General features: G+C 37.6%; 1 protein-coding gene across 14 annotated transcripts in view; it reads right to left on the minus strand.

The window, feature by feature from the left end:
- gramd1bb (GRAM domain containing 1Bb) overlaps nt 1-12,073 on the minus strand; it is a 122,323-nt gene that overhangs the window by 47,369 nt on the left and 62,881 nt on the right. The window lies entirely within an intron of this gene.

A 12,073-nucleotide genomic window follows, 5' to 3' on the forward strand; every position in this document is an offset into this window, starting at 1 on the left:
GAAAAGATGCTCAATGCTTATTTACCTCCTTTTGCCTTGGAAACACTGATGCATCCTTTACCAGACAATATAATACTGACCCACAATTCCTTGTGGCGACAACACCCGAGCACTTACGGAAACTCACGATGACCGACAAGTAACGGAGATCATGTAAGTTACCAATGCAATAATATGCCTTAAACAACTTTAAATAAATAATCTAAAACCCATATCTTATTCTATGTAAGACATATTATCAGATTATAACTGACATAAACAGACTCTGTGGTTCAAGAAAAAGGGATCAGAGACGTTTTTAGCCACATTATGTTTTATTCAACATCATTCATATTTCTGAGTGGAAGGTTGCGTGTCAAATGATTTTAGTTTCACTTTTGTTCCTCGTAGCTTGGTAGCCTCTTCTCCTTTTGTCACCACAGCAGACGTCACTAACCTTCACGGCCATCAGGTTATTACGTCACCTAGTTGAAGTGTGTCTGATTGTCAAAACAAACGTGATGGCCTTTTCCTAACTCCTCTCCTAACACCTTTCCTTTACCCTGTGACGTCATCCACGGGGTTATGGAAAAGTGAACAGGAAAGGAGATAGGAGGGACAATTCGGACACAGCCTCAGACAGATTTGTGAACAATATTTTGGAGAAATAGGTCTTATGTCTATATAGAAAATGTTTTAGATCTTTGAGTTCAGCTCATGTAAAATGGGAGCAAAATAAAAAGTGTTGCGTTTATATTTTGTTCAGTGTAAATATTTTTTTTTTTGTGCAAACAGAAACAAATTCATTGCTCAAGTAAACCTTAAACAGTCATTTTTAACACACAAATGTGCATTTGTAATATATCCCTTAAATATTACAGGACTTGTAGGGTTGAATATAGAAGTGCATGTGATAGACTGGCAATGAGTCCAGGGTGTGCACTACAACCCGTCTACACGGTTACGTATAAATACATAAAATTACTACTCTGCAAAAAGAGCTGTGAGTCAAGCAGGATTTTGATGGACAACAAATTACTTAAAGTTTTTCCTTCCAAAAAACAAACTTAACATAATTAGCTAAAGTCAAGTCATAATGCAAAAAAGAGCCATCAGACTGATACATAACGCAGGATACACAGAACACACAAATGGATAATTCCTAAAAACACCAGATTTAAAAATCCCAGACCTGATTCAACTCAAAACTGTCCAAATGAAAAATAAAGTAAGCAAAGTTGCACTTCAATAAGGGATAGAGAAAATATTTTTTGAGAGAGAAAGGCAATATCATTTAATTTTAAGATGCAATATGCCAGAACAACACTAAAAAAAAGAACAAGTATAAAAATAACAGGGGTTACATTATGGGACTGCCTGAACGATTAAAAACAAATAATCATAAACCAGTTTAAAAAGCTTTTTAAACCATATATATATATATATAATTATTTTTTTTTCTCGTGATATATCATCTAGATAACCTTATGTTGTTTTTTTTGTGTGATTGGGGTAGGTGTGTATAAGCTTTTGTTTTAAGCTGCTACACCCTTTCCGCTGATTAGTTGGACAATTGAGTTTTTGTTGTTGTTTTTTTTATTTAAAAAAAAGTCATAAAGAAGAGTATTATGAGAACATTTTGAGAGAAAGTTGTTGGAATAAAGATGGTTTTAATTAAATATTTGTAGGTTCACAAATACCTAGCCACTTAGCGTACGTAAAAAAAAAAAAAAAAAGTATGTCAAAGTTGATAGTTGTTCATTTGTATACCTATGCAGTTCTAAAATGGCTTGCATTTTCTTTTTTCTGTTTTTACACTTCTTCGATGACACTATATTTACCTTTAAAGACAGTTATGAAGCATTCCCATCACAGCATGTACCACATTTGTGTTTCTGTAATGAGACAAACTGGTCTCTGGGAGTCTGACACAGTAATGCTGGCTGCTTGTGTGAGAGCGCTTGATGGAGCCGTACTGTAGAACAAAGGGAGCTGGTCTACTGAGCTGGACCACTGTGTGCCCAGATAAACCAGCCCTGCCTCCTACCAACAACTGACCTACTTAAGGGACTGCTGTTCTCACTATTGCACCTCAGGGAAATGCAAATCCTCACAATTAACACAAACTTGGAATAAATCGTTAATCCACAAGTACGTTCCTTTATCTGATTGACAGAAGTAAAAACAATACAGGAAGTATTACACCTTTGATTGCCAATGTCAGGAAAACCCATTTCAGACATTTATGGCTTCTGTATTTTTCTTCATCATTGTTGCGAGGAAGTTGAACCTGTTTACAAAGTTGTCATGGAAACACCAATGTAGTAATGCCTGACTGGGTCGGAAATGTCTGTCAGCCTAGCTGTGTCATCCGTGCAGTTGTCATGGCAGCGTATCAAAGCCTAACTAAACTAAACAGGAAGAGACAGAGAGTTGTTTTTTTTAGTAAACGTGTGTTGGAGGTGGAGATGGGGTTTGGAGCATAAAATACTCGACACACACAGTCAGATATCAACAATGCATGGACTTTAAGTAAATAACCTCACTTAACATTTTATAAGAACAGGATATAACTGAGTTTGATTTGTGCTTCTTTTATACATTGCTTACTTTGTGTTAATTTAAATGTTTTCTAAAGGGGCTTTTATTATGAAATCACGCAAGTCACTTTATTGCTAGATACAAAGATCATCCTTAGATACCGAAAGGTATCAAAATGAATTAAAAATTACATTTAATGGTCAAAACTGAAGTTAAAGGTCCAGTATTATGCTATTTTTCACCCATCTCCATTTGTTCGAAGAACAACAAAATAGTATTTGAGGTTTATTTTCCCAAACTTGCCTGTTTTCCAGAGTTTTAGCCCTCTGAAAAGTGACTTTATGAGCAGTTGTCAAAAGGGCTGTTTTGAAGCCTGTTTTATCCATAATCATGAAGGAGTGTCTGTAGACGCTGACTTCATGCCTTGCTTTTGCGAGGCAGATCAGTGATCACCAAAGCGATTTTCTTTTTGCTATCCACACACAGTTGTTATGGTTTTCAGCCAAAAAACTGCACATTACAGTAAAACACATGGCTATTTTAGTGGCTATTGTGATTGTGAGTTTCAGTGCTTCAGGCTGTGTTTATTACAGCAGTAGCGGAGTTGCTTTAAACACTGGAGTGTTAAGCTGCTAAGTCACTTTCTCCTCCTCCACATATCTATTAACTACAGGAATAGTGCATTTAAGGTGATAATCATTTGTTTTGTCCAACCACTGCGTGGCATTGTCACAAACACGTCAGATCAAAATAAAATGGAACTGCTCCGTGATATAACGGATACTAAAAATGGAACGTCTCCCTTGGTTCTACACCGTTGCTACCCACTGCTCCTCAGGGAGGATTAAATGCAGAGAACACATTTGGTGTATGTAGCTCGCATGCTTTTAGCTCCGAGAGTGGGCGTGTATTCACTGTGGAAGTGCGGCCGGCAGCAGGCACTTCCTGAAGGGGGCGGTTCAGACTTTTATGATGTCACACAACTCTGACCGCTTGTTTTTGAGAAGAGGGCAGAGCAGCAACTCAGAGAGCAGAATTAGTGAGGATTTCTCAGAGATGCAGGAAGGAAGCCCAATAATACTTTAGGGGTGTTTTTGATAAGGAATTAACATTGTGAGAAGGCTAAAAGCTCAAAAAAGTTGATTTAGCATGATATAGGACCTTTAAAACTAAAGTAAACCCTACCAGCCCAAAGCGTTACAAGCTCTTACGGATCATGGACTCAGACTTGAATGTGGGTTTCAGATTAAACCATGAATCAAAATCATCTGCCAAGTCTGAGACCGTGGTTTCAAACTCTAAGTGCACTTTGCAGTCAACATGTTTAGCGTGACAGCAGATTTCTCAGTGCATACGGTTGATGTCTTTACATAGCACTAAACAAGATAATACAAGCACTCAAAGTACAACATGAAGCATTACATGAAATGTGAAGCTTTACCAGGAGCTAGTTAAGACTCGTCCCATTAGCTCCACATGAACTTTTAGTCCCAAAGCTAATTTAGGATGCTTAATTATCCTCAAAGTGAAATAACCTCACTTTGAACATGGAGCACTAATTTAACGAACATTGGACTTAAAGTATCTCAAAAGATGCCTCCACATAGATTTTAATATGGCAAGTAATTTTTTTTGCTATTTGGTAATATTTGGGGAGATTTAGGTAGATGTATGTTTAGTATATCCAAACTATCCCACCCTATTGACAAAAATGTTTCTTTACAGCTGTAAGAAGACAGATCAATAAAATGTTAAAATAAAGAGTAAATAAATTAAACTCAAGCTTAGACTGCTGATAAATACAGAATAAATAATCACCTTTTTTTTTACTAATTGCTTTTTTTCATATTCAAGAAATCAAATAGGTTTGCTTTTGCATGCTGAATCTTCGAGATAGCACGGAAAACACTGATGGCAGCTTATGTTTTAAACATACACAAACTAGGACTTCCACCTGTTGCAAACATAACCAAACAGAAAGGGGTCTATTCTCCCGTCTGGACTTAAGCGCATTTTGCACGCCTGCAGTTACGCACTTCTCTTCTACGCGTATTCTCTGGTCCAGGAGATAAAGGCGTTTCAAATTAAAAGTTAACTTTATCATTTTAACGGATTGCAATGAAAAAACTCCAGGTTCCGTGATTTGGTAAATGGACTAGATTTATATAGCACCTTATAACCACACTGAAGCAGTCCCAAAGCACTTTACATATCAGCTCATTCACCCAATCACTCTCACATTCAAACACCAGTGGGACAGGACTGCCATGCAAGGTGCTAGTCGACCATTGGGAGCAACTTAGGGTTCAGTGTCTTGCCCAAGGAAAATTCGACACATAGTCAGTTACTGGGATCGAACCCCCAACCTCTTGATCAGAAGACGACCCTCTACCACCTGAGCCACGGTCGCCTCGTTTCCTTCAACCTGCCTTCATTCACACATACATTTGGTCTACCTTATGCGCAGTGGGCGTGTCAGCAGCCTGGACTGGAGAATACGCATAGGAGAGAAGCGTGTAATTGCAGGCGCGCAAAAAAGCACTTAAGTCCAGATGGGAGAATAGGCCCCTAAATATCTTAGATGCAGATGTTATTGCATCAGAATTTGCATTCTCCTATCTCACCACTTCCTTGATGTTTTCTTTGTCTTCATTGTGGTGGAATGTTTCAATCTTCTATCCCACAAAGTAATCCCCTTTTACTTTTAAGCATAAACTCAAACATGAGTTTTTATTATCCAAATAAATAACTTTCTTCTTGTAACTACATAGAGTTCGTTTCTCCTCGACGGTGACTTTACTTTCTCTTTGCTAATAATCCCCTGCACCATCTCATTTACCACCTTTCTTTAAACTGTCCTCATTTTCTTAATTGTCACCATTAATAAACTCCTCAAAGTACTGCTTCCATCTATTCGGCACACTCTGTTCACTCATGAGAGTATTTCCATCTCTGCCCTTTATTACCCTAACAGGGTGGACATCTAATCCAGCTTTATCTTCCTGCCAACTAGTAGACATTGATTTCTCCTTATATAGCATCTCATACTGCTCTAGCTTTTTTCCATGCTTCTAGTTTTCCAGTCGTCATTTATGCACTTCAATGACTTTCTCACTCTTTTTCACAGTCTTCTTCCTCTTAATGCTTTCCTGTATATTTCAACATTAAGGATGCATTAACAATAGTGATCTTTAGTTTCCTTTAGCCGGGCAAGAGTTAGTTCCCCTGGAAAGTCGTAGGGAGAGGAAGGACAGTCTGAACAGCACAATTCAGATTTTTTCAAATGCGACCAGGTCACTTTCATATGTGGTCCTAAATTCGATATGTATCCAATTTTTTCCAATGCGACTACAGTCTGGACAGCTGAGGTGCTTTCTATCCAACTCCTACATCATTTCATTTTTGAAAAAAATCCAAATTGTGCATTAAGACCAACGGTATAAATGAATAAATATATGACAGACAGTGGTTTCTGAGCACAATGAAAAAATGTTATTAACTTATATGAATAACAAGGATTTTAACATGGTTAGCGTGCAGATGGCGGCTGTGTATTTACTAGTTTGGGAAACACAGTCAAAATGTTAAAGTCAGGTTTTTTTGTCAAATCTACTACAGGTACAGTTGCACAAAGACATAAAATTGCATCAACTGATTATAGAGTTTTGTTTACCGTTTTTGCTGGATGAAAATCATATCAACACAATACCATTTCAGTAGTGATGCACCAAAAATTTGGCCGCCAAAACCTCCTGGATGGAACAGGATGTTGTGATGAGGCAAGCAAAACCTGCGTTCAGCACGTAATTGTCTGAATACGGACCAATGTGTCAGCGGTAGGGCTGGGTGATTTTGCCTAAACAAAAATATCCGATTGTTTTATGAAAAATTCAAGTTTCGATTCGATATATATATTTCATTATGCACTTAAAAATGACTGCAGACATCAGATATATTGTCAGAAGTGTAACTTTAGTTAAAATGCATAGAACAATCCCAAAATAAAAAGTAAATGAGGCTCTGTCATTAAACAATTTCAAGCTTTAACCCAGGTTTAAGCAAAAGTGCAACAACTTCACAGTAGCTTAAATTTTCTGATTAAGAAATCAGATACCTACATATTTTACAACATATGACATTAGAATTAGAAAATTAATTAACTCTTCCCTTAGCATCTCAGCATAGTGTGAATAAAAAATTGAACATGCCTGTGGCACACATATAGCTTACTCAAAGGAGGGGCTGGCTCAAATGGGAACGCGAAAAAGTCCGAAAAAACTGTGGTGGGAATTTTTTTTGCAAAATAAAAATCGTTTTATCTACAAATTCGATTAATCGATTAAATCGATTTTTTGCCCATCCCTAGTCAGCGGTGTGGATGTATTTCAGTTTATTGAGTACTAAAGCTTCTTCTAAGCAGAGGTTGAGATGGACCATGGAGTGAAAAGTGAGATTTATGGTTCTGCGTTATGTCGATGCCGTCTGCAGCTACACGTAGTCCTCTGCCTCAATACAGAACCCTACGCTGTAGCTAGAGGTGCATATCTAAAAAATCCTAACTAAACGTCAGAAGACGTTTTACTGAGATCTATTGGGATCCTCTGGCACTTCATCGCGACTGCACTTAATCCACGTTCTAAAGATCATTACTTGAATGTGGATCTTTTCCCTTCTGGGATACTCTGAGACACTGCAAAGGCCTTTTAGCTCCTAGATGAGTGATATCCACAGAACATGGTCCCCTTGGGTCCTAGATCATGTCAGTAAAAACGGTGGCTGTAGCCTGAGTAGAAATGTTGAAGCTTGATTTTTAAGCCACAAAAGCTCTTATGAGTGATCAAGTCCCACACGTTGTATGTTCCCAATTTCACAAGGATCATATTTGTTCCCTTTAAACCTAGGAAGTTAACATTTTAGTATGGTGTCCTGTTATCCCTAAGGGTCACATCTGTGGTGTTTTTATCCCCTTCCTTCCTTTCTGCTGCCCAGACAGGGTGTGGCAATTTCAACCAACACAGGAAGTTAAGCATCATAACTTTGTTGGGTTTGCTCCAAATAAGATGAGATTCATAGGATATATTCACATTTCTGCCAGAAACCAAAATTTTTAAATGTGGAGGCCCCACTACCTTCCTGCAGCTCCTTCCAGTTTGGGAGGGGTTTGTGAAATGAAGCCATCATTTAATGAGAATATGAATCTCAGAGAGCTCATAGTTCAAGTTTCAGGTCTGTATCTCTTGTAGATGCTTTATAAGAGCAAAAGAGCAACAGGGTCAAAAGGTTAACAGGCTTTAGGATAATGCTAGGCCTCAAAGAGCTAAGAGAGATATATGGAGCCCCTTAAACATTTGTCTTTGTTCCACCATAAACACCATGAACAAGGAAAATAACTCCGTGTTTTTGGAGCAATTTCCACTCGGTCCGTGAATGGATATTAATCTGCTTCTGGTTTGATGTTTTTTGACGTCCATAGGTTGTCATAGCAATCACAGAAAAATGTCCGACTCAAAATGAAAAAAACAACAGATTGTTTACATCAACTGATTCCATCACATGAAAATTCTAGTGATAAACCTAACCTCAAATGTTATCAAAACAATCTGTCTTGAAATAAAGCAATTAACCACTAAAATATAAAAGATGTCCACCATATTTTTCATTTAGGTAGGCTGCGGACTCGTGTGGCAGTCATGTGACCTGACATCAGCTCGTTAAAAAGACTGGGCAGAACGAACTGAAAGCATCTTATGTTCTACGAGCGTCATACGTAAAATGCTTACAATATTGCTTGAGGACAAACGTTGCTATGACACATTTTGCTGTGAGACTGGGGGCATGTCCAAATCTTTTCCATAACCCCGCGAATGGCATCACAGGGTTAAGGAAAGGTGTTAGGAGAGGAGTTAGGAAACGGCCAACAAGTTTGTTTTGACAATCAGACACACTTCCTCTAGGTGTCGTAGTAATCTGACAGCCGTGAAGGTTAGTGACATCTGCTGTGGTGAAAAAACTACAAATCTCCGAAAATGGATTAAAAGCACATTTATAACACTTTCCACTGATGTAATCTCAAAAATCACAAAGTTTGAATGAAAACCAAAGGAAAAGAGACTACGAGGAACAAAAGTGAAACTAAAAGACCGTCACATTGAGAATGGTTGCTCACACTCACCTTTCACCTTTAATATTCACAGAAACATTAATTCCGTTGAATGAAACATAATGTGGCTAAAAACGTCTCTGATCCCTTTTCACTGAACCACAGAGTGTCTGTTTTATGTCAGGTATGATCTGATAATATGTCTTACATATAATAAGATATGGGTTTTAGATTTATTTATTTAAAGTTGTTTAAGGCATATTATTGCATTGGTACTTTCATCATGAGTTGTCCTCCACCACAACCCCTATTTGTGACAATGCCCAGAATTCATATACTGTACATGTTAAGTACGTTTGTTTAATTGGTGCATTGGTTCCTATGAGAACCACTGGTGTCGGCAATTCCTACAATCTTTTTTTTTTATTCCCATTGACGTTTGCTTCTGTCACCTCTGTCCTGGGACTAAATAAGGGACTTATTCTGCACCTTCAGCAAACTTACTAGAAATCCTCTTTCATTCTCATCTGGACTTATAGACATTATGCGTTAACATTAAACAAAACACCCTCAATTTACAAATGCAAACTCATGATTTTCTTCCAAGTATATTAGTAACCAAGGGAGTTACTCAGCACTTCATTTCTCAAATATAAATTAAGGTTATGGTTCAGATTTCACTTTGGCATTTGACCTGTCCCTGATGATCTTCACGCTCTCACTGAGCAGAACCCATGTGCAGTAGTTTCAGATTGACATTGTGCTGAGCCAGTTCCAGAACATAACTCCAGAAATTCTGGTTTCAGTCGGAACCTAAAAGAGTGGTTTAACACTGCAAACTGACTTCACGTCTCTTCCTTTCTATACCGAGAAAAAATATATAATAAATTCATATATCATACCATAATATAATATAGTTTAAATCCACTACCAATGCTCCTGCCCTTGGTTTCCTTCCATCTGTTTCGTTGTACCCAATGTACGTGTCATCCTTCTCTTGATCATATTTAACTGCCAACTCCCTCTGCCAGCTGTTCCTTTGTTTAATGCCCCTAGTTTTATCCCTTCATCGTCTTTCCTTTTCTCTCACTGCTTCCTTATTGTCTTGCAACACTATTGGTGGACATTTTTAACCCAGCGATTGACCAATACATCAATTAGCCATTTAGTACATTTAGTCCAGAAAAGTAGAGGCGTGGCTTTTGGTAGATTGCAGAGGAAGTAGGAGGAAGTGAAGCTGTTGAGGGCGGGACGTCCTCTCAGAAACTCCGGATATCAGCTTTAAGCTCATTTAGATTTCATCTTAAATGATCTGTAACACTACTGTCTGTAACACTACTGTCACTAACCAAGCACAGGTTGGATACAATGTATACAATGTAGAAGAGTTTATTGTGCAACAAATCTGTAAGACAATTGCTTTTTCATTTGATATCTGATCACATGCCGTCTGACCGACTCCCTGTCTGTGCATGCAGTCGGTCAGACAGTCAGACAGTCCTGCAGCAACATCCAAATTGTCCTCAGTGCCACGTGCATCAAGTAAGCTCTGCTCAAGCCTGCTGTCAGAGCCTCACTGTTGCTTCAGCTGCTGCTGTTGGCTGTGTGCACATCTGTGCCCAGCGTGCGCTTGTGTGTGTGTGTGTGTGTGTAGATTTAATTCAAACCAAATGTCATACCAAGAGCAAACATCTATACACGGGGGTTATTGCCAAATCCTGGGCAATCACCCTCTCCCTCTTTCTGTCACACACACGGGCATGTGCACACAAATGATCGCTCAAATCCCAATCATTTTAATAATGTAAAGTAGATTTCAAAAAAAAAACAAAAAAACAACTACTGTATGCAATGCAAGAAACAGTGTTAAAGTATGCACTGGCCAACCATCCCTCTACAGTAGGGGTGTCAAACTCATTTTAGTTCAGGGGCCAAATATGAAGAAGCTTGATCTTATGTGGGCCACAGATTTTAGGCGGGAAAATTAGTAATTTCAACATTTATGTCCCAAAGTTTGTACTTTATCTATAAATCATGAATAATGTATGTACAGCACTAAAAATATCCAAGCAATAAGTGACAGATATTAGTCATGCAATTTTTTCTTTTAAATTTAATTGATTTTGTGACCAATTTTTGCTTATTTCGTGGAAATCATGTGATATAGTTATTTAAATTTGAAATTTAAAATGCCTACTGTCCTGTGAAAAAAACCATAGGAAAATTACCATCCTCCAAATATTGTGGATATTCATTGAATTTGTGAATTTAGATATTTGAGCTGATTTATCTATAAATGAATTATTTGGTAATTTGGAATTTTTAAAGATGGATAGAAAAACAAGTGCTGAAAATGTTTACTGACACAGCAGCTCCTCATTAACCTCAAACCATCAGCTGTGTTCGAAATGGCAAACTAATGTACTACTCAATAAGTCTGACGTCAAAAATTGTTCCTAGTGCATTCACATTAGACAGTATGGAAAGATTGAGTATGCGAGAAAAACCTAGATGTAGAAGTATGCACGGTGGGCACACTAGTCGTACGTAATCGCTCCATGATGCAATGTGAGTGAAACGTAAAATCGTCCTGGGACAGGATTCAAGCTAAAAGGCAAACATCCCCTTTTCAAAATAAAAGCATCTCTTCTTGTCTTCCATTGGTCTTTTAACTCTTTAGTAAATATGGCTCTTGTTTTGAAGTTGAGTCAGTAGCACAACAGTAGACCTTCTAAATCTCAGCATTTAATGTGTTTCCGTGATTTTTAGGGATCATATGACCACATGTTGATATTCTACTTGGTCACTTTCTCGTTTAAAATGCTTTCAGAACTTTCGAAGGTGGCGAATCAACAGATATTTAGCCTCAGCGTGCTTGAGAAACTTGACAGTATACTTCAGTGGGAACGGTCATACTAATAATATATAGTAGACAGTTTATACTCATTAAGGGTGTAGTGTAAAGTATGTTAGTATGTGATTTCGAACACAGCCATCCTCTTCTTAATTTACATTGATCCAATCATGGACTATACAACAGCTGATCAGTTGTTCCATGTCAACACTTGAATTAGGCATTGGATCCATTTTATTTATTAACATATTATTTATCTTTAAATATTGTTTTTTTTCTTCTGGTATTTAAAATAATGAAAAGATAACAGGTGATTGTAAATGACAAAATAACATTAGGTAGTATAAATGAACCATGGACCTCAACTAGCAGGGGTAAACAGTAACTGTAAAAGTTGATGGTGTGAAAAGTATGACTTAAACTAGCAAATGACACTAGTGTGGTGTGGCATTAATACAGTAATCGGTTGTAATGGTGTTGATAATTAGTTTGCAAAGGATTCCTTCTGTGTGTGCACTCTTTTTATTCTTTCAAATGACCTTTGGATATCACAAAATCAATTTGAAAAATATGATTTAAAAGACAAAACCTTTGAAAAG

The sequence above is a fragment of the Gouania willdenowi genome, chromosome 13, assembly GCF_900634775.1.
Source record: "Gouania willdenowi chromosome 13, fGouWil2.1, whole genome shotgun sequence".
In the NCBI taxonomy this organism is placed as follows: Eukaryota; Metazoa; Chordata; class Actinopteri; order Blenniiformes; family Gobiesocidae; genus Gouania; species Gouania willdenowi.